An 18,705-nucleotide genomic window follows, 5' to 3' on the forward strand; every position below is an offset into this window, starting at 1 on the left:
GGGATTATAATTTCTATGAGTACTTTGAATAAAATTTTCTAAGGATTCAAAAGTATTTCTTGAGATATGTTCTAGATTTCATGTACCACTTTATTTAAATTCGCAAAAAAAGGACACTAAATTGTCCTTTTTAGTACCAAACTAGTGTTAAGAGCCTGAAGAAATATAAGTCAACCATCTTCAAGCCAACGGACTTTGAAAACCATAGTTGAGAAGGTAACCCTCACCTGCACCCATGGAAACAACACAACTTTCAGTTAGCATTGGCACCGTATGCAGGTGATGCATGGGTATCCCACATGTTATAGATGTCACCCAACTAAATTGCTTTCAAAGATAATAATAAAAAATGTGAAGCTACTCAATTATTCAGAGATGGTTTTATTTACAAGGGAAAACCCATTTGGAGCTCCTTTTACTTTGCAAGCTCTCATAAGATAAGGATGGAGATGAGTTTTATGAGGCAATTTAGCCCCGAAGTGTGTCACATATCCCTATTTCTTGACTTTATAGAGTTTGGCATTAATTGCCGCTATTTTTTCAGGGTCAGTGACAGTGCTCATACGTGCATCCAATCCATACTTTGGAGTCACTTGTAACATAAAAGGATGTTAGCAAGTACGTTCTTCACTTTCCTAGACAGAGTTGAAACACATATAAGGTAGTAGGTATAAGAGCTACTTTCCTAGACACAAGCAATATATAACAGGATTATCCGCCCGGTGGAACCAAATATCATCCACAACTAGGAAAACTAGCCACTATGGCCCATACCTTGATGTAGTAAGCAACCACTTAAAGTTCCATTGGAAGTTGAATGCAAAATTATCTACCATAATCCATACCTTTATACAACCATGCTCTCAACCATATTTGGCCATAGTTAATAAAACCTAGTCCCCAACCAAACATTTAACCATGTACGTCCAAGTAGAGCAGTAATACACGGGATCACAAACCTAAGCCAACCTAGACCTTAATTGAGCAAGAATAATAAGCTCAAAGCCCAGTAGCTCAAACTTTATACGGCCAAATTAAGCAGCTTTACACGGGAATACAGTCCTTAGACATCAAAGTCCTAATAGAGCAATACTAATAATCTCACTACCAAACACAAAGCTCAAACCAAGTGCGCCAAATTGAGCCATTTTTCAAGAAACCACCATATCATACGGCATCGCCATATTTGAGCAAGCAAAGTAAGCGCAGTATCCAACCCAGAAGCAAATCAATAGCGGAGTACCTGCTGCACAACAGTTTATTCAAAACACACAAACTAACGGGTAGCGGCAGTCTTTAACCCACCCAAATGTCAACCTCATCATGTAGGTTCTTTCCCTAAGGGTTAAGGACATGACCCATCATATATTAACCTAAACAAAGGCCTAAGGTAGCATCCTCCAATATTGCAAGAGGATATCTCATTAATAGAAAACCATGCCTATGACTGGTGATATCTATGCCAAGCCGAAGTTTCTCACCAATCAAGTAGGTCAACATTACCATATGGGGTCCTTTACCAAGTGTTAAAAAGACCTTCACTCCTAATTTGAACTTTTATAGGGCACCATTCATCCAGCATTATAGGCTGCTACCCCCTTCTATGTTAAAACCACCCAAGCCAAAGACAAGACCGAGTATGTGTATCGACAGAAAACCCTGCACTTTTGAAAGGAAATCCCAAACCAAGGCCGCAGATACAAACGTCTGTACTTTAATGATTCATCAATAAATTGAAAGCGTTTCCTAAAGGTGAATAAACCAACCAAGACATACACATAAAAGGCTTAGTATAAGTGACATTACAATCTATGTATGAGGACAAGCACCATAACTTCAAGTGAATCAAACCACACCATTTGGACAACAGTAAATACGGAAAAGATACAGCATAAGTTTCCATACAAGTACCTCTACTAGCATATGCATGAGAATTCCAACCAAAGAATTACAACCCATCATACGGACGAATAGTATTCCATTTTAATGACAAAATTCACCTGAGACTCGAGTCACAGAGCGGCCAGCTCCACAATGGCCTACTTCTCCTTGCCCTTTTCCATAGATCCAATACTTAACACTACCTCTTAGTAGAAAGGTTGTATACAGTCCTAATATGCAGACTAATACACCCAAGTATACAAACACACCTCTCTAATGATAAGTGAGCTATAAAAGCTCACCTTTCATAGGGTTTGGAGCCGGTAGCACCTCCTTCATGGTTGTAAAGAGGGCTTGACCTCATTACTTGAATGGTGCAAGAGCGCCGCCAAGTACAGAGAGAGAAGAGGGGGGGGGGGGGGGGGGGGAGAAAGTTGCAGTCTACCACCATCACAGTAAAGCGGGCCCAATTTTAAGAGGTAGAGGTTACCACGACCGCCTTCGTACATAGAAGGGGGGGAGAGCGCGAGAGAGAAAGGGGGATGAGATAGATCAGTAGTGCAAATCTTCCAGGTGGGAGCCACCATGGGTTAGAGCGGAGAATGACAAGGTATGCAGAGCCATGAATCCCGCCCCAATCACATAACCCTTATTAACTACAAGTGTTAGGTACCATTAATGTACCACCCTCTAGTGAATTCAAGCCTTCATTTCCCCAAGGTTCAAAGCTTATCCTAGTAGTAGGGCAAAAGACCCACCTATTTTTACACCACGGTTTAGATACCATTAGGTACAAAAAAAAATCAATCCAAGTCGGTAATACACCAAGGGCACCCTCGGCCCATAGTCCCAACAAAATATATATCAGGGAAATTTCAATCATGCCAGAACTAGCCATAAGTGTGTGTGTGTGTGTGTGTGTGTGTGCGCGTGCGTGCGTGCGTGCACGCGCGCGCACACCCACCCTTACCCGAGCACCATAACTAATGAGTCTAGTAGGCTCATTAGATATGGGCCTACTTCCTCAGTAAAAGATATAGCCAAAAGGTTGGATGTCCACCTTTGAGAAGCGTCTAACATCTTTTCTTTTAATAGCACATATGTTTCAGAGCTCATCATAAATCAAATTGACTCCTTCAGTGACATATTTTGTAATATCGGAGAAAAGGCAATTGGAATGATCTGAGATCCAACAAAATTTATTTCTATGACTTGTAAAAGTTGGAAACAAGATGGGAATTTTGGTGTTATCCCCCTGAAATCCTATTTTAGTCAAACTTTTGCATGTCCTTTGGATAATAATATCCATGTCTTCTTCAATGTAGCAGAACTCGCCACTTTTGAGGAGGTTTTCAGCTGCATCAAAGGCAAGCCTTTTGCACATGACGGATGCCATGTTAGATGCTTTATCTAAACCAAAAATGAACCATTTTGATTTAAGCTTGCAAAAGGCTAGAGAAAGATCAGTGGAAAGCCATGTAGACTTAGTAGTTAACCACTCATGTGGGAGTTCTGAAACTAGTTCAGTACAAACCACCACCAATGATTTATTCAATTCATGTTGAGTTGATAACTCCAATTGGAGTTTAGTAACCAAGTCGGCCAGACATTTAGTAAGTTCTTTTAAAGCACTATGTGAGGATTAAGTGGTAGATGGGGTCTGTGATTGAGGCCTTTGGAAAGGAGGCATCTAAAAGATATATTCTCAATGATAGATAGATCCGTGGTACATACATGCTTTCCAAGAATGCCAAAATCCAATGTAAACCCACCCCATAAATGACAATCACATGCCAAGGGTTTCCCCTTTCTAAGAAACTCATTCAAGTATACCAGATGTAGTAAAGATTCAGTAAATCTCCAACCTATCCTAACTTGGCTTAGTAGATCCAAATTACCAAAGGTAGAGTAAAAGCATTTGTTAAATACAAAACGAGGTGAAAAGAAATCTAAAATTTTGTTGGCAAAGACACGATGCACAAAAATTCCATGCCCATTTTCTTCATGAGATGTAAGATGCATTCTGCCAACCCCATTACAAATCCAACAAGTTTTTGGCAGGATACCCTCTCCTCTCCCTCTAATCTCTCCCTCCATAAAACTCAATAGAAGAAGAAGGTGGATCCAAAAAATATGGGTACGAAGAAGTGAGAGATATGAGAGAATTCGATCTTTTAAGAGTAGGGGAATCTTCAGCATCCAAGTTTTAGCAATCCAAGAAGGGTTTTCATAACAAGATAGTAACCGTACGTAGTCAGAAGAAGCCCGATTTTTCAGCCGCCAGTTCTTTGAGAAGAGAGAGCGTAAGGGTGCAAAACTGAATAAAAGCCATCTAAGACAGCACAAGTTCCTTGGCCTGGCCTCCAAGCCAAGAGCAGAAAAGGGAGAGGTAGTGAGCAGAAGGAGTTTCAGGAAACATGAGATCCAAGTTATTGAGAGCATACCATATAGCATGATCAAACCAGATAATGTTTGATTCGCAAGAACCCTTAGGGTCAAGAAATCTACAAGCACATTTGACATAAGGCCTGTAAATGTTCCAAATAGACTCAATGTAGTATTTGAATTTCTTTAAGAGAACTCTATCAAGCTCTTGGTACGTACATACAACCAATGTTTGAGCCACATTTTTTTGTATCAAGAAATCGCATAGTGAAAGAAGCTTTGATAAGGTCACCTTTATCAAGAGATTGGATGCCACTTAATACTTTGAGTCGTGATTCTTCTATAGAAGATGCCAGAAGATTAGCTAAAAAGACCTAGGTTTCGATAGAGATAGGATCAAAAAACCCTTTCTTGGGAAGGGCCCAAAGGTAATAGTCCACACCAAGGGATTCAATTTCAACTAGTTTGGAAGGTAAGAAGGGAAAAAACCGAGAGACTTTAGATACCATTTTCATAAGCTAGGTCTCACTGAGAGAACACATCTCTTTCTAAGAGGCTTTGACAGCGTCTAGAGCCAAGGAGTTCTTGCAGAATAGATTGTTGGATACAATTTGTACCGAAATTGAAGGAGTTGAAACAAACCCAGGGGTAAGACCACATGATTTGCGCAAGTAGTTGGTCAATTCAGCACCTTCGGAGGAGAATTTGGCTAATTCTCCTTTGTGAGCAAGAGTCATAGAGGGAATGTTCTCTATGAATTCGGACAGATCTGCTTACCCATCTTTAGAGTTATTGACAAGTTGGGCAAGGGTATGAACACACTTATCAAATGATATAGTTTGAACCCAGGAGTTGGCTAGATCAGCAGAATCTTATGCTATTAATTCAGATGCCAAAGGTTCCCAAATGCATCTAAGAACTTGAAGCGAGGCTTTAGAAAGAGGATCAATAGGAAGCTCTAACCCTTGAGATAGTGTTAAAATTTGCATTGTCAAACAAGGTGTTAATAAGAGAAATAAAAGACTAATTTTAAGAATTGGTAGCCTCTTCAGCCTTCAGCCGACTAGGAGAACCTATAAGGGCTATGTAAAGAGAGCCCCATCCCACAAGGGTCGGACCTAGTTAAATTTATCTAGGACAGATGCCGAGTGATAAAATATAGTAACTAGGTCTTTGAATAGTATCAATACTACTCTTGGTGCTAGGTGTGTGTGCCTTCCAGTAACCATTATAACATAAACACCAAAGAATCTTTTCAAATTACACAAGACACTAGAAACTATGGCAATGAAAAGGTGGTATAACTCCCATTCATAGTACAGAATAGACTCTATACACAAGTCTAAGAGAATTAAGAGTCTGAAGAAATATAAGTCCGCCATCTTCAAACCAAGGAACTTTGAAAACCATAGTTGAGAAGGTAACCCTCACCTACACCCATGAAAACAACACAAATTTTAGTTGGCATTGGCACGTACACTACAAGAGGTTGTGTGCTCTTGTGACGCTGTTAGCGACGGAAACACACTGGGTTTTTATAACCCCCGGCGTCGCTAAAACCGTCGCTAATAGCGTCGCTACGAGAGTGTCGCTATATGCGTCGCTATATAGCGACACTCATAGCGACGGTCATAGCGACGGTTATAGCGATGTTTACACAGAAGTCTATAGCGACGCTTATAGCGACGCTCCAGAGCCATAAATAGCGACGGTTATAGCAACGCCCGAGAGAAATTTTTTTTGGTGACAGGGCATTGAATGCCCTGCCACCCATCAACCATATTGTACTTGATTCACTTTTTAAAAAAAGTGCAAGGGTAGAAAATAGACCCAAAATAGTCACCCACAAGAAGCATTGTTTGCAAAATTGACAAGCGTAAAATTGACAATTGTACACATCATAGGCAAAATGAATTGATTGGCAAATGTAATAATGACAATTGTACAACATCATAGGCATAAAGAATTGATTGGCAAAATGAACTGCGGTGACAAATGTAATAATATACATGGTTCAAAAAGACGTATAAAATCCGTCTCATGATACATAAGCTATGAGAAACCCTAAACTAATGCTATCTAGCTACGGCTAAACTGACGTCGTCTAGTCAGACGTCTCATCGCATCCAAGCGGCGTATCTGTCGGATTCTGCAAAAAAAGACAATAAGACAGCTTTCAGTAAGTATAAACATATAACGACATTTATAAAACAATACAAAAAATAGAAAAGAGTAAACCCTAATACTAACCATGCCGCCGCGAGAACTGAGAATGTCCATCAGGGCGTTTAAGCCCTTCCTGCCTACGTACTCGCGCTCGTACGGTGTGGGATCACGTCCTGTCATCAACCACTGTCAAAACATACAAAGATTTCATTATGTTAGAATTAAAAAACTCATAAACCCTAAACTATCGAACATAAAGAGCAATGCGAAAACACTTACAAAATCGGCCTCAAATGATGCCCATCCACCGCTCCCCAAGTGGTGCGAGCTCCCTGCCTCTACTCGCGCTCTGGCTACATCCTTTTGTTGCTTCCACTTGTCGGGATTCTCGCGCGCTGCTTTCTTCGCATTCTTCCAATCTTCTTTGGCCAGCCAATCTGGCCTGTTCTACCCATGCTTGATTGCTTTTTGCACTTCGAAACGCTTGTGTTTGCAGTATTCGCGCATTCTAATCTTCATCAGGTCTTCATTGAAGCGCTGATCCCGTGTTGGAACGGGAAACTCATCATGAAGTATGCTGATGACTCTGGCTTTTAAATCACTTGGTACTTCACTCCATTTGTTTAGTATGTAGTGTCTAAACAGCTGAGAGCAAAGACCACGCATGCGCGAGGCCACCTTCTTGCCGTCATCATCCATGATGATGTCGCCGCTGACGTCGACGGAGTAAGGCAAGCCCTCTGGCCGGTGACGCGTGAACCTGGGTGTCCCGGCAGGGGTCTCTAGCGGCGTGTCGATGGGGGTACGGACGTCAGGTGTCTCCACCGGCGTCTGGGCCCCGAAGCGAGGAGTGTCGAGTGGGGTGGCTCCTGGCAGAGTAGGTAGAGGTGTGTAGCTGCTAGGAACAGTCAGTCGCGCAAAACCTGGCGTAGATGGCGATGTTGTGGCTGGTGTGGGGGCGGGCAAAGAAGGGGAGGGTAAAGAGCCTCGTCGAACACGAGGCGGTGTGGAGGCATCGGCGTCATAATCCCCACAACAACCGCCACCGCCACCACTAGAGCGCCAGTGTCTAGACGAGTGTGAAGATCGTCTCGTCGACACCGAAGCTTTGGAGCGCGCCGAATGCTCCAAAAGAGAGGGAGATGCGGATGGAGTAGGAACGCGCGATGATGCGCCAGAGCGATGACGCTCCACGTACCACTGTCTCTACTGCGGTGACAAAGAAGAAAGAAACTCCTCATCATCCATACCTGCATTAAACACACGAATATTTAAACTTAATATTGAATGAATAGAGTAGACAATGACGCAAAGACCATTAAATACAATGACGTAATGACGCATATAAATACAATGACGCAATGAATTGAGTGATAAAAGAGGCAAGTCGAAAACTCAGAATTTTCAATCAAAAGATGTGAGCGCGAGTAGAAAAGAGCGTTATACACCATGGAAGGTACTTAGAGAGCCAGAGCTTCTACAACACGGAGCAAAATTGTTCAAATACAATATTTGTGGCTTTAAGAGATCTCTCTCTCATCCTCGCATAACTCAGCATAACTTCCTATATCTATATAGAGCTCTCCGTTTAAACACATATCCTCTGTTTCATTTTGTAGCTCCTCTGCATGCACCCCATATAGAGTAGTAGCATCTTGATGCTCGTCTGGCACCACCGCAACGGCTTCTGATTGAGCATCTTCTCTGATCTCCTCCATTGATGCCGTTGTGATTGACACATGGTAGCCTTCATACGTCCTTGCACTACGAGGGGCTACCTCTATGACGTACCACCAGTTTCATGTAGACTTTGTAGGATGAAATATTACCTGCCAGAGCCACATAACTTACATGAGATCTTTCAAGCACATAACTTGTAAAAGGGGGATGTTAACTATTTACATACTTACTTGTTCACAATGCTCGGGTAGTACGAAAGTGTCTCTTAGGTTAGTCCATTTCTTAGTAGAATCCACCTCAAGAAAACCAGACTCTCCTCTACGCACAGTAGCGTTGCGACCCTCCATGATTATCTTGAACCATTGCACGTCGAACAAGTTGACAAAAAATCCTCTGTAATCGATCCTCAAAATCTCTTGTAGCGTGCCGAAGTAAGTGAGTTCCGCCACCACAGGATCTGCATCAGAGGAACGTCGTCGACTAGACTGTTCAAATTTTGCCATGATTCCACAATCTTGAGTAAAACGCTTTTTGTCGATCCGTTCCACCCTAAAATGTCGACCTTTACACCATGCTGCTGTGTATGACTTATACTACAACGAACAAAGATTATGAGTGGCCGTTCAAACGTTTAGAAATAAAGTCACTAGCTAGTCGTACATTGCAAACTTACCTTGGTCGCGCAACCCCGAGAGTACTCCCACTCTTCCTCAGTCACTTCGTCACCGCATTGTTGTGCGCTTTTCAATTGGTTGTGCAACCATCTTAAGCTCATGAATGTTGGTAGGCTCGTCTTGCTTCATGTAGGATTGTCAAAGCACTTTGCTTTACACAAAAGCAGTAGTTTCCAATGGAAAAATAAAAAAAGTTGAACATGGTCTAACCTGGTCGTCCTGGTGTAACCAGTTGTCCCGAGATTCCATAGAAGAAAACGCGCTCTAAACCGGCTCATAGCCATATCTGCTTTGCGAGATAGAATTATCGTGTGGATCATATCCACCCTAATGCAGTGATCGTGTACGCACCGCATAATGTGTTTGGCTGATCGTATAAGCCGAGATGATGTGACTGGTCTTATTACTATACTAGGAAAAGAAATTGGGACATAACACTACCCAATTCAAAAAACGTACAATACGCTGAAAATCCATATGCAAGTATGAAAAAATGGCTAAGCATAACATGTTCAAAAGACATATAACTACTGTGCCGAATCGGGCATCAAAAGTTTTCCAGTCTTGTTGAGTGACACACTCCCTCGCATTCGGCAAGTTACTATCATCCGCCAGAATATCAAACACACTCTGAGGAGGAGGTGTAAATAGTCGCGGAGAGAGAGATAGATCGCCTGGGTTTGCATCATCCATCCCTGTTGCCACGTGGGTACCCTCCGTGAGAGTATCCAACCATGCGGCATCCACAAGTGAAGCAGACTCCAAGTATTCGAAGTCAAACATGTGTTGATCATCGATTTCCACATTCATGGCAAAGACATGTTGTGCGAACAAAAGAAAAAACAATACCTTGGATTGCAGAAAGACTCGTTGCCGTAGTATGCACTGCAAACGGTAATTAGCCTTGCTAATTACGTTGGATACTGGTTTGAAAACTTAAAACTCGTCCTTGACGAAGCTTGATGCGATGCTACAATTTTTGCAATTTGGAAGAAAAAGCGAGGTTATGTTGCCCTTGATCGGGTACCAAATTGAGATTCAAGGTCGAAATTATTATCGTACAGTAATTAAGTGAAAAATTCTGTAACTTAATCACTCTTGGTTTGTTGAACGAAATGCCGAGAATCGAGGACCGTGCCCCTCGTTGTACGTCGAGACCCCCCTCGTTGTATGTCCAGACCCGTTTGGGTTGTAAGGGTGTGTGCCGGGGTGGGCATGCACCCTATATCAAAAATTTTTGCCCAACGTTTTTGGGCCTTAGGGCAACTTGTGAAAAGCCATGTCAAAACGACGATGGCGTTTTGCTGCAGGCCGTCGAGAGGCGAGGAAGCTCCCAGCACTACGTGGAGTGCTCGGTTGAGCCCGTCGAAGAGACGAGATCCCTTAGCACGGTCTCACGTGCCGTTCAAGGCCGACAACGACAGAGTTGGAGCAGGTGATCACGTCGTCTTCGTCCCTTGCAAGTGGGGTTGTCCACACGATGACTCTCGTCGAGATTGCTGTGGAGAGAAGTAACGCCTTCATGCACATGCAAGAAACGCTCTAAAGAGGTGTGGCTCTCCACGCCTTTGTGTCCCCAAAAAGTAACTTGGCTCTTGATACCAGTGTGTGTAAGAACTTGGATGACTAGACTTAGTATCCTCCTCCCAACTTCCCAATATAAAGGCATACTCCTAGCCTCTTGCCCTAGATGGATCCCCTTGTCCACATTGCGTAGCCTGGCCCCTGGCCCAGTCCGTGACTCCCTGGCCTTGCCTTTGTTTTGACACTCGCGAGAAATTTAACACAGTGGTTGGATCACTACAAGTGGTAAGTTTAAACAAATAATATTGTATCGATTGTTTTGAGCTGTTGATATTTGTTTAATTGAGTTTGGGTTAATGTAGAGTCAGAACGATCAAACGTACGTACCTATGGACGACGCTGAGGAGAGGAGGATTAAATAGAAAATTATTTGTCTAAACTCTCATAAAATCCTCATGTGACACAATATATATACAACTATTTTCATTTTATTTGTAACTTTTAAAAATAGTTGATCTTCTGCACATTAAATTGTCAAGGTAAAATATATTCAATTTCAATTTTTTATTTTTTTCGTGTACTCTTTCAAAAAACAATTGATGTTTCATATGTTTTATGTAGGTAAAAAATAAAGGTGTTCATTTGGGTCACCTAAAATTGGGTGGCCCAAATAAATCCCTTTATTTTTGAATAAGCATTTAGCAATAATAGCCATGGCAATGCAAAAGATAATAGTCACAGGTATATTCTCTCATCTATTGCTATTAAACCACTACCACTTCAGTTGCCGTCGTTATTGTCGCACACACAATCTTTTTTCTTTCTATTTTCTTTTGTTAGCCCGCGGCAATGCTAACTGTTTCGTAATTTTACTCTTATAGTGTGGTAATCACTTATTAGAAAGAGAAGCTCTTAAAGGCAATGATGAAAATTTTATCGCGGATAAGATCTTTCAGATCTGAATTATTCTCTCATTTCTCATTTGAGGGTGATTGTTGGGTAAGATTTGAAAGATTTGCATTATTATCACAGGTAAGGTCTGGAAGATTTGAATATTTATCTCCTTTGTTATCTAGGGTGATCATTACTAATATGGCCAAAGGGTAAATTGAGAGAGTCGAGACTCTACACTGGTGGCGGATGGTCTGGTCTAGTAGCACCTTCGGTGCTGGTGTGATGCAATGGTAGAGCAACGGGCTCTCAGAGTCCTTGCAGAAGAGCAAAAGGACAGCAGAGGGGGAAACAAGCGAGGAGACGGGATGCAGTTTCAGTGAAGGGCCGGTCGTCACTCTTTCCAATGATTTGAAAATTGACATGCTCCCAGAAGCCTTTGGCTGTAAAATTCCATTGTCGTCTCCCTCACAGTTGGCACCCTTAATGTGGGCTACCGCGTTCTTGATCCATTGTAGGCTGTAGCCCATGTACGAATACGTCCTCAGGGGAAACTTCACTCTATATTATGATAGTAACTCATCAATGGTTGCCCATGGCGGCTATCGACAAAGTTTTGGTAGGTCTTGACGACAAAGGAGCTGCAGTTTTATCATGTTGTGATGCCATTGATAGTTACATTCCCCCCCCCCCCCCCCCCCCCCCCCCCCCCCCCCCCCCCCCCCCCCCCCGGGGTTTCTTCCCTCCCAAGCCTTTACAGCAATGCACTCTTGCACAAAGCCAACAAACACAGCTCAACTACATCACCACCTTGCATAGAGTACTCCCAGCTTGATCATGGACATCTTGGCTGGCCGCATACAGATATGCCACTCCTGCCCACTACGTCTCCAAATACCTAGCTTTCATAATCCTCTTCACAAGCACACCACTCATGAGTCATGACCCTTGCTACCATTATGTAAGTCACCATGGATCATGATCAAGCTTTGTTCGTCTTCTTCAAGCTGGTGGATACTACGGTGGGAGCGATTTTTCCTCTCTTGATTTCTTATGTGGCAAATTTGGCGGACAATATATCTAAAGCATGTTCGCTTGCTTGTGGATGACAATCTTGGCCCAGGTAACATGGGGTGGCAATGATACTTTCGGTACCACCATCACAAGAAAATTTTCTCATGTAGAAAAAGGGAGTCTTTTCCAGTGTTTTTCATACAATGAATAACATCATGAGCTTCTGCTCGAGAGGCTCCCCATACCTAGCTAGGTACGATTGGGGGCAGGGCACCTCCGCCCCCCCCACCGGGCCGGCGGTCCCCTGCCCCCAATCGTACCTAGCTAGGTATGCGGAGCCTCTCGAGCAGAAGCTCACAATGTTGAGGTAAGTCACAATGTGGGAATTATTGTGAGAATTTGTCCAAAACTTCTTGCGCATCAAGACTCATGAGGTAGGGGCTTAGGGTGGTCTTTTGGGTGTTGTGGATAGCGTAACTCTAAGAGGCTAGATCAGCAAGGAGCAATGAACCACGTAAGCTACTATCCCCCTCTTTGGGTCATCGTTTTTACTATCCTGGAATTGTTACGGATATCTAGAGCAGGCCGTCAGTAGCGCCATGACTCATGAGGTCAAGGTATAATTGTCACCATACTCATAGCAAGTACCTGATGAGTTAAAACTTGTAAACCTACACAGATTATTTTTTGGCATGTGCATGCCAAAAAATGCACAATAAACAGGGCCCTACCCGACAACCCGTGGAGCCTCAAGGTACAGGGACCAACAGCAGTGCCCTCTACAATGCCAAGTGGCCAAGCTATTGCGATGTATATTTATATGCATGGATTCCTGTATTGGCGACCTTGGCCAAGTCTCATGGATGTGGGGAGAGAGAGAGAGAGAGAGAGAGAGAGAGAGAGAGAACAAATCAAAATGCAGCCTTTTCATGCAATTTGCAAAATGAAGCTTGGTGCATTGAAAAGGGATTGGCTCGGTAAGGGGTTTTAGCAATCCTCTTCGCTACTGGGTTGACTACCTAACCTTGAATGATTTTTTTTTTTTTTTTTTGCAAACGTGTTTGAGTGAATGCAAAGTGGTTCACATGCAGTATGTACATATCAAACACAAAATTTATAGGAATCTATGGGATGTTTCATGCATTCTTGCATTTCAAGGGATGGTACCTCTTGGACTGCACTCATTGAAGGGAATGTCCCAAGATGTGTATGGCTAAGAATCTGTGTGTTGTTTTTTTAAAATAGTCAAGGCTTCTATGGGAGTGGAATCATCTGTGCTTGCATTTTTTAATCGCATGTGGATTTATGCATATAAGCTCATGTTGAAAATGAAGTCTAAGCTGATGAAAGACAACGCTATGCTCATCAAGGCTTTGATTAATTGACATGTTGTGCACACTTGGCCTTGTTTTCTTTATTTGCAATTGCATCACTTCATGGCAGAACTCATGATTTTATCACTTGTTTAGCTATTGACTCATTGTTCCCCCAAGCTTGGTCTATTCCCATTGTACCTTGGGGATCATTTTGGGCAGTAAAAAACATGAAAAAGCGGAGCTACGCAAAGGCGGTCTTGGGGGCTCAAGGGCCGCCCAATAACCAATAGATCAAACACATGGAAATTGGCTCGAAAGGCAACACTTTGAAACAAGGTGGGATAGCCACCAAAGTGTGTGACCAAAGTGGCATTGCAGGGAAGAACTCAAAGTGCAGATAGAGAAAGAGCTTGTAAATATCTTCAGCGCACTATCTTCTAACAAGAGGCTGAGGGATTGGCATCACGTATCGACATCATGGAAAGTACCAAGGGCAATAGGGCCTTCCACGCCCTCAAGAAGACGGTCCTGCAAAGAGTGGAAGTTGAAAATGCCATTGCCGTGGTTGTCCCTCCTACCATTGTCAAGAAACAACTTGTTCAGGTAGCCGATACCACCTTGGTTTTTGGACTTATGGGGAGGGTGTCTACTAGAGCCAAACTTATTAATTGGCTCTATAGCCCAAATGTCCAAAATCAAAGTGGATCAGTGTTGTTTTCCCAAATTCTCTCAAAATTCTTTTTCTTAGTCCAATTCAATGACAGGATAGTGGTAGCAAAAATCTTGGCCAAAAGCATGTTGCATTTCAATCATGTGCCGGTATGCATGCTCCCTTGGGACCCTTCATTTGAGCCAACCAACATGTTAAAAAGATGTGCCCAGTCTCGATGGAATTATTCAACCTCCTAATGTGACTAAGGAATAACTTGAAAGACTTGGCAACCTCACTTGGTAACCCATTGTTTGTGCCATCTAACAGAGCATCATGTACCGCAACTAACAAGGTCTATATTTGGTGGTATTTTAGAAAGCTCCATCCCAAGAATTTGGATAGTGAATGTTGGAGTGGGAGGCTTGAAGGTCATCCTTCTAAACTTGAGCACCTTCTTTGATGCACACTTTAAGTGTAACAAATTCAAGAACTTTGCAAGATCTCGCCCTGCTACTCTAGCCAAAGTAGTGCGCATTGCGGATGGGGAAAGAGATGTGCAAGAAGCACCACAAGTAGGTGTAGAAAATGAGATTCCACCATAGGAGAACTCTGAACACTTAGGGAAGGATGGGAAGCTCAATGACATAATGAAATCCCCCGAGAATTCAAAGAAAACCTCACAAGTCCGGCATACCAATAGAAAGGACACCCTTCGATATCACTTGCCGTCCATCACCCAACAAAAAATGACAACCCCAATGGTGTAGAAGATTGTGCTTTCATGAACCTTTAGAAGGAAGATCTCCCCCCTCCTAGACAAATCTATCATCGATTTGTCAAAGGAAGGTCAATTTAAGACATCTTGACATCAATGGTGGGTGTAGAGTATGTAACTCTCACTAAGCAAGAGTGCATTCTTCTGCAGCTTGACCTGGACAAAGCATATGATAGTATTACATGATCTTTCATTGAAGATATCATGGAATCACTTGGTTTTGGGCCACAACCTTTTTTGATTGGTTCAAACTCTTAATGTTGGTATCCATTTAGAGCTCATGTTCAACAAACTCAAGTACCAAAATAGTACCTCTCTAAGTTTAACACTTCACATGCATATGCAATAGACATGCAAGAGATATCCATCTCACTTAAAGAACCAAGAGTGCATCTCATTTGTGAGCTTTTTACCACTACTATATTTTGATCAAAGTTACACATTGATATATTGCCTGGGTCACAACAACTAGCACTTACTAATACATGGATGGCAAACCATGTGTATGGCATATAAGTGAAGATAATGAAGTGGATAGTGGGCAAAATTACATACTAACGTAGTGTAGGGAACTTATCAACAACAAATAAAATATACAAGAAAATTACATAGAGGGCACTGATACAAGAGCCAACCTCAACAAAATTATCATGATCTTGTGATAGCCCTAGGAAATAAATTTTTGAAGCTAAATTGAAGGTAATTTTGTGGTTGACTGATGACCAAAGCACAGGTGGTTGACCTATCAAAAGGGTAACAATTATTGTATCCAAAAAGAGTAAACAAACAACATTGATTAAACATCAAGAATTGCATCCACAATTAAGAGTTTAAAATTATCTCCATAGTGAGTGATGTTTGAATAACAAAATTACTTGTATTACAAGATAAATATAAAAAGGGAATGCTAATTCAAGAGATGTCATAAAATCTAATATCTAACCAACCCAAATGATTTTCTCATATTAAACTAATCATTTAATGTGGGAGAATAACCGGGAACAAGGATTAGGATATAGACATGTGCTTACGGATCTAGTGCAACACGGGGCTAATGTTAAAGGGGTCCAAATGAGAGATGGTCTGTCAAAGAGAAAGGCTAGCTAATGGAGCTTAAAGACCTAGGGTTAGCTTCATTAAAGACCTCCAAAGGTTAGTGTGAAAAGTCCTTTGACCTTAGGCAAGCTAGGATTGTGCTTGAGGTGGGAACCCAACCCAAGCGTGAGGTGCTTGTCATGCTTGCTGACTAAGGTGCTTGAGGGGCTTGCTGACTAAGGTGCTTGAGGCGCTTGAGGTGATTACTGATTGACTAAGGTGCTAAGGTGCCCCATGACTAAGGTGCTTGAGGTTTTCCACAAAGTCAAAGCACATCCCTACACAAGGGGGGGCGAGCCCTCATTGTAGGAGCTAGAGAGAGAACACACACACACCCTCACACAAGTCAAGCCTTGCTTAATGAAGCAACAGGGACACATGTCAAGTTCCTGTCCATGTTGCCCTCATAAGGTGCTAAAGCCTATTTGTTGGCCTCTCAAGGGGTCCAATGATAATTTAGCTAATTTAATTAATTGTGTATGCATTTATCAAGTCCTCTCTCTCAAAGGGTAAAGGGGGACACTTGTCCCATGGCTAGCATGCTTGCTTGATATACACTCTGCATGTGATTGGCCAGACTTTAAGGGGTCCAATGAGCTTCCATCATGAGCTAGAAGTGGGGGTCGACCAAGGAAGTGAGGGGCTTGCTTCTTGCAGGGTATATACGCACCCCCCCCCCCCCCCCCCCCCCCCCCCCCCCAAAAAAAAACACACACACACACACACTCATTGTGTGAAGTGCAAAGTGCAAGAGCTCCATCTCCTTCTCCAAGCTTGTAGAGAAGTTGAGAGCCTATGCCAACACTCTTCGCTATGGAATGAAAATCCAACCAAGAACCATGCTCCTATGCTTAATCTTGATATCTTCTGTATCTTTATTACTATGTTATTATGTATGCTATGCAGAAGAGTGATGATAAGTGAGGAGCTATTTATTTCCCCTATGAACGTTTGTTCTTCCTCTTCCCTACCCTCATTCCCTGCTAGCTCTCTCCACCTTTGAAGGCGTTTGAGGCCTTGGGACTGAGGCCAGGGATGGTTAATGCTTTTACAAGTTTATGTTATGCTCGAGATGTGCATGAAGCTTTTCATCTTCATTGCATCACCTAGGTCACAAGGAACAAACAGATTGTATTGTACCAAGTATCTCTTGATAAGAGAATCTATAATACAAAAGCCTATTGGAGGGGGGACTAACTCCACATAAATCCGGTCCTCAACTATTGTCAAGTTCTCAAACTCTCTCTCTTGAAAAGGTATTGTTCATGCCAAGTTAATTAAGTATTATGGTTATGTTGCTACAGCTAATTAAGTTCACCCTCTATGTTCTCAAAGTAGTCTCACAAAAATGCTCACTCTAATTCTCCTAATTCCGTTGGTCTCAAAGTTCATAGGTCATTTCCATTACATTGGTATCATAGCTATTTGTTTCTCTTTACTTGCTTAAAAAGAGAGGTCCTTATGTTGGTCGTGAAAGTTTTTTTAATTGCAATAGTGTAAGTGGGACTGGGATCTATTATGTTGGTTGAGAAGGACTTAATTCGAGGTACACCATTGGGAACTATAGTCTTAATAATGGAGCCTCTCGGGCTTGCCTTTGGCTTAACCATTATTGAGCTACGAGCAAGCTCAACAGGGACCATAATCAACCGAGCAATTTAGACCCTCTCCACTAGTCTTTGCAATCAACAATGTCTAAACCACGGGTATGGCTACTTCAGAACTAATTTTCAAAGGTAAAGAAGAGTAGCGACTAAGGTTTTCGAGGGTACCAAAGCACAAAGTAAGCTATACATAAGTTTAATTAGCATGGCTAACAATAACCAAGAGAGTAGAATGAACGTTGATAACTTTGATTTTGCACATGAAGGTGCTAATGATGATGCCCCCATGTTTGTTAATTATCTTGTTACTAGGTTGCATCAAGCTATGGGCAACTCTACTTTGCAAGACAAAGTTACCCAACAACTTCGTGCTTATAAGATTTTCCTTCCTCTCTAAGAGGAGAGAGAGATTAGGAGGCCTCTTGATGAGACTCCCAAAAGAAGACTCTCTCCCATAAGAGAGGAGGAATCCAAAGAACAAGAAAGAAGCGAATCCCTAAGTTCCTTTCAAGATGTGACTCCACGAAGACGGCTGTCTAGACAATCGCCAACTCCTCCCAAGAGGAAACGGTTCTCCTCGTCACTCCAAAAGAGAAGAGAGGAAACAAAGGAAGAAAAGGGCAAGAACGAGGTCACCTTCTTCTTCACCTTCCTCCTCTTCTGAGAAAAGCAACAACTATTCTCCTATAGAATACAAGAGGAGAGGACATCACAAATCTTACCTGCATGGCGAAGGTCCCAAAATCTCAAGAAGTTCAAAGAGGGAGGAAAGAGTATCTCTTTTCTCACCTATGATGGCACTTTTGGTGGTGCTACCAAAAAATTATTGGCCTTCATCCAGTAGTTTGATGCGGCCTTTGGAGATGAGGGCTTCATGGAGTCCTCCAAGCTATGCCATGTAGATATGCATTTCCAAAAATCTTCTCGTCAATGGTGGGCTAGCCTTCATGGCAACGATGAAGCCCCAAAGACATGGAAAACTCTATGAGTTTCCGTCATGAATCAATTCCTTGCAAGCGATGCAAAGGACAAACTTCTTACCGAATGG

Source organism: Adiantum capillus-veneris, chromosome 7 (genome assembly GCF_014529385.1).
Source record: "Adiantum capillus-veneris isolate H3 chromosome 7, ASM1452938v2, whole genome shotgun sequence".
NCBI classification, from domain to species: Eukaryota; Viridiplantae; Streptophyta; class Polypodiopsida; order Polypodiales; family Pteridaceae; genus Adiantum; species Adiantum capillus-veneris.